General features: G+C 35.5%; 1 pseudogene; it reads right to left on the reverse strand.

Moving 5' to 3' along the window:
- Positions 1–640: 640 nt before the first annotated feature.
- Positions 641–4,680, reverse strand: LOC149558674 (serine hydroxymethyltransferase 3, chloroplastic pseudogene; annotated as a pseudogene).
- Between the last annotated feature and the right edge of the window lie 976 nt (positions 4,681–5,656).

Below are 5,656 nucleotides of genomic sequence, written 5' to 3' on the forward strand. Positions count from 1 at the left end.
TCTGCCTCATCACTGACAACTGGGACCCAGCTGCTGCATGTCAAAATCTTACAATCCTGCTTTGTTTAACTGGTGAGCACTTTGGAAATGCGGGTGTGCACCAACCCTGGGATCCAAACATGTGGTGAGATCTAGCACCATCTCTGACACATCAGTGTACCTATTAGTTCTTTCAAAATTATGTTCCATTTGTGCACTAGCTGGCATCTAGGTTAGGTTGGGCCCACTCACCACATGATCTTGTCTTTCGAAAAGTCAACATCTTTTAGACACTAGCTTTGTGTGTATAATGGTATTTAAATAACAAAATGTCTTTCCCACTAAGCAATCTGGGATTAAAGGTTTACATGCCCTATGCAAATCTTCCTTTTTTCAACACTATCAAATTCTTTTTATGCATCAATTCTTCCTCTACATGAGCTCTTTGATAGCGTAAATTATTCTTTGTATGCTCGTGAGTGCTCCTTTGCTAATAATAGCTGGCTCTTACACAACAACTACATACTGACCTGGGTTTGTCTTCATCTGCATGCGGCATTTTTCAAGATCAAGTTCCATTATAGGCTATGGCTTCCTCCCTCTTTTCATGGCATCTATTCCTTGTTTTTGTGGGTGTGATCTTCATGATTGGATGCATTCCCTACAATCTTGGAAAAACACCATTGTTGATAGTTGTCTCAAGGTCAATGCCCAAAACTAGCTTCTTCTTGAAAAAGATCATTCCTCCTTGAGGGCCTCTTACAAAGATATGTGTTGTTGTCGTTACAACATCACAATAATCAAATGGATTGGACATAACAGAAATAGCTACTAGTCTACTTATATGTGCCATGTCCATCATATAAAATGCCCCAACTGAATCTGCAATCTATCGAAAGTGAGGATAGTCAATGTCTCGAGCATATGCAGTAGTACAAGCAATAATAGGCTTTGGCCTAAAAAGGGTAGTTGTCTTCTCAAGCATTTTGTAATCAATGAGTCCTATGGATTCATCCAAATGGTATGGCATGGATTCAAAATAAATAGATGTAGCAGATACTCATCTCTTTGCAGTCATGAACCCATGCGATAGATGCCCTCCATGTGGTAGGTCCAAGCCCATTATCCAATCATGTGGATGGAGAAGAGCTATATAGATAGCACAATTAGTTGGGGAGATAGATAATGGCTAAACATTAACACCCCATTTAATATAATCAAGAGAGAATGCTATCAAGGCCTTGTCCTAGAAAAGTATCTCACTTTGATCAATAAATTCCATCACTAGTGTTAGGCATCAATAATACTTGTTTGTTAGGCATGATCCCACAGCTTCCATCACTACCCAAGATGTAAAATTCTCAAAAGCAATAAGCTCCAAGCCTTTAAACTAGCACCACTTTTTGTGCTCAATAATTGGATGCATTTCAGGATCAAGTTCACTCAAACTAGGATCCACAAAGTTGTGCTTGGTCTTAGAAGTCTTGGATGATTATACTGACAAAATGGATAGGTCGTGCCATCTTCTCCTTTTCTACATTTTCTCTGGTAGGAAACTCCATGTGATTTCCATGTTTGCAGCATCACACTTGAGTTTCTATTCCAAATAGAATTACCCAAAATACCATTCCCACCACTTCAGTACCGATGATAGTCTAGACTGGATATTTGGAATAGTTCAATATATTTCTTCAATGCCCACTTCAAAATGTATAATATTAACATATATTGCCTTGAAAATTTTGCATTTGTTTATAGTATTTGATGACTATGCTTTTGAACTTGTTGTCATCTTGTGAAATATTTTTCTTAATAATTATTTGACCTTTCACTTCTTCTCCAGCCTCTTGTCCATTATCAACATTATGTCTTATCAACTTTATTCCACAAGTATTATTTTGCAAACTAATTTGGAGTAGTCAGGCCACAAAGTGAGTCTAACTATTTTTTTTTTTGTTTCCAAACAACTAAACCAAAAAATTTATCTATTCAATATCTTGGATTGATTAGAATCAAATTCAATCACTGAATCATCAAATAAAATCACTTTACCACTTATTTGCAAACTGTAAATTTGGTGCCAAGAGGTCCTTTGACTGGCCTTAAAAAACTGATCCAAACACCTAACCAAGCTCTGTAATCTGGCACATTGAATCTTTTTTCCACATTCTTGTACCTTGTTATATTTTGTCTCATGAAGAATTCGGGGTCAAAAGATATTCACTGTCAAAGTTGACCTTTCAGAACTGCCTGCAAGAAAACATGTCAGAAAATAATAAATTGGGTTTAGATTTGGCTTTGAAAACTAGATAGACTAACACTTGGGAGAATGAAAATTGGGGCATTGATTCTTTGTCATGCAAAAATTATGAATCCAAGATTTGGGCTCATGAAAAATCATAGGGCACAAATGGTGATCAGTCAAAGTGGGCTACTCGAATTTTGCAAACTGGAAACACTAATAGAACAATTTTTACAAATGGAATTGACCTAGAAAAGTGTGCATAAAGATTTATCAAGACTTGCAAACTAACACATTTGGAGTATTTTTAGAGGAAAACATAGTGGCACAATCCATCCAATCTCACCAATCATGGATCTCAAGTTATGACATCATGAATAGGGGTACTAATCAATCTACAAATCCTAACACCAATAAAGAGATAGAAATTGCATTTGTAATCGCCTTTGGAAACTGATCAAATAGATTTTCCATGAGCTGAAAATTGAAACATAAAATGTATCTAATGTCTAAAATGCAATGCAAAAGGAATTTTCACATTTTGGTCAATTGGGTCAAAGTTATTATAGGTTAAATAGGGCTTCCCAGAATTCTGAACATTTCATTACAGTATGACATTGATAACTAACCAACTTTGAGGGATTCAAAACATAGTCAAATAGATCTGAAATGACTCAAAATTTGACACATAGGTTCTTAGGTATGGACACTAGATACTCCCAAATTAGTGAGTCATGAAACATTTCTGGGTGTGAGATATTTGATTCCAAACACAACCTCCTGTCACTGTTTGACACAAGTGAAAATGCAGATTTGGAACTTGCTCAAAACAAGACTTCACGAAATATCTCGAAATGAAAATTTATCACCATGGAACAAGTGGATAGGCTGAATGGAAGGTGTTAGAAAAATTAAACACCTCAAGGGCCTCAAAGGTATAGTCAAGTACAATCTCATCAAAAAGCATTCATAGGGCTTGATTTTCTCAATAGTGCACAAAATTCGAACTACAATTTTGAGCGCGAAAAGATAGACTTGATAAGTTGCAATAAGATCATTGAAGAGAAGTGTGGGAGAGAACCAAAGTATTTTACTACACTTTTAAGAGCAACAGAAAGGGTAGGGCATGAATTGGAGAGTTCAGGTCTCTAACAAGGAAGTTCAATGCTTGAGGACAGGCATTAGTTTGGTAGAGGGCAGATGATGAGACTAAAATTTTCCTTTATTTTGTGATGTTTAAGATACTTTGTTGATACTATATTTTTATTTGTTAAAACACTTATGGACCTATGTTTACTGAACCTTTGATGAACCTATGGGATAGAAACTATGTCATCTTTTGCTCATATTATATCTAGTATGCAATATTTCATATAGTTATCAAAATGGGTATTCTTATGTTTGAATTTAATTTGATAAATTTTTATTTGCAAACATGATTTGTGTCATAACTAACCTATTAATGAAGACAGAAAGATGATTGGAAGGATTCAAAAGTTAGGCATCAACAACATTCAAGGAGAAGCGAGCGCTAAGGAGCAACCATGGTGGAGAAAGTTGTAACGGTTCCAAAAAATAAGGCAGCAAGTAAGGAGGAGCTATGAAGATTCATTGCCTTCTCTACATTTACACTATGGTGAGTGGATGTTAAGACTTTATTATTCCTAGCTTAAGCCATTATTTCTTCTTCTCGCCTTCAATTGTTCTTCCTATTTTCTCTCCTGCAGATTTAAAGCTAGGACATTTAATTTCTTTTATGGAATAAAGTGTTGATGTTAAGTCTTTTTAGGGAGTAGGAAGAAAAGTTTTGAGAGTATATTGTTAACTTTTATAGTTGATTTTTACAGTTTTGTGTTATGTAATGAATATCTAAATGGAATGAAATAGTTTTCTTTGGCTTCTATCATATGTTAATAGTTTAGAGAAGCCAACCAAGGGGGCCCACTTGGGAGGTGGATTAGATTAGGATATAATAGATTTATTTTAAAGCATTAGTAGTATCTTAAGTAGAAGTAGTAAGTTCCTTCTTGTAGCATCACACTCTATGAATGTTCCTACAACATATGTGAGAACAATTTTAGTGGATGAGCCATGTTGGAATATCTATTATCTTTTCCATTGTATTTCTAGTATTCATAGAGTTAGGTATTTTACCTTCCTGTAGTAATAGTGTAAGTTCTTTTTCTTACATTTTTACTTTCCTGTAGCATATGCTTAGTGACTCATTAAGAGACCTAGTGCAAATATTGTGTCGACCATTTCAAGTATACATCCCTAGGTTGATAAGATTAAATGCACCTCATGGTGGGGAAAATAGTCCTTAGTTTGAATATATTATTCCTAAGCAAGGCTTAGTGCATGACTATGATACACCTATTGTGAGGTGGTTCACTGGCTTCAACCCGAGCAGACATCTCAGAAAACCTCCTCTCCAACACATCATAGAGATTTACAATCATCTTAGGGTCCAATCCTCTTGAAACCATCTTCCAAGATCTTTGTAAAATCTCTACAAAAAATCCTTCCTACACTCCTTATGAAAAAACTAAATTTTTTGCAAGTTAGATTGTAACTTGCCACTTTGCATGAACAATGAGGAACCACATCACAAGTCCAGGGCGATGGATCTGCAATCCAAAAACCTTGTATGATCATGCCTTAATAAGATTAGTCTTTCATCTTTACATCCATCAATCAAGCTACAAGCCCTCTAAAATTGCAAGTTAGAACCATGATCTATCACCTTGCAAGCAAGAGATCTAAGACTCTATAAAGAACAATACACCACCAAATTAAGATCTTCTAAGATCAACTTCTCCAACCAAGTCCTTATGCAAATTTCCATAACTTTAGTGATCTATCTACACACTCAAGAACAACCTTCACTCTTATACCATCTAATGTAGTGCAAGGAAAAAGAATCTCCAAAGGAGATGTCCTAGACCCTAGCTATATAACCACATAATGGAAACACAACAACAAGAAATAATAATGCAAGATCTGATACCAAATTACAATAATTTGTTCATAAAATATTACTGATTACATGTAATATGTCAGGCTATAAGACCTTCATAGTTATGGCTAAATAAAAAGTAATTAAAATAAAATTTCTACAAGATCCCTCAAGATGCATTCCAAACCCTATACCAACTAGTGCTAATCTGTAACATAAACAAATCTAGAAGAAACCACCAACAAAATCTAAATGTGTGCTCATAAGCTCACCAAGAAATCTCCTTTTTTTCTAGATGTAGCCCTCACTCTGCTCCAACTTTATCCAAGATCCAAGTGTAAACTACCTCACACTTGACACTCTTTCCACACACTAACAACTACATCACAATCCTATTGTAAATTGCCTCACATTCAGTGCTCTGTCGACAAACTTGGGAAGACTTGCTCTTAAGTTGCTCCCACACTCACTCCTCCTCT

Source organism: Cupressus sempervirens, chromosome 5 (assembly GCF_028749045.1).
Source record: "Cupressus sempervirens isolate cs-2001-9-10 chromosome 5, ASM2874904v1, whole genome shotgun sequence".
NCBI lineage: Eukaryota > Viridiplantae > Streptophyta > Pinopsida > Cupressales > Cupressaceae > Cupressus > Cupressus sempervirens.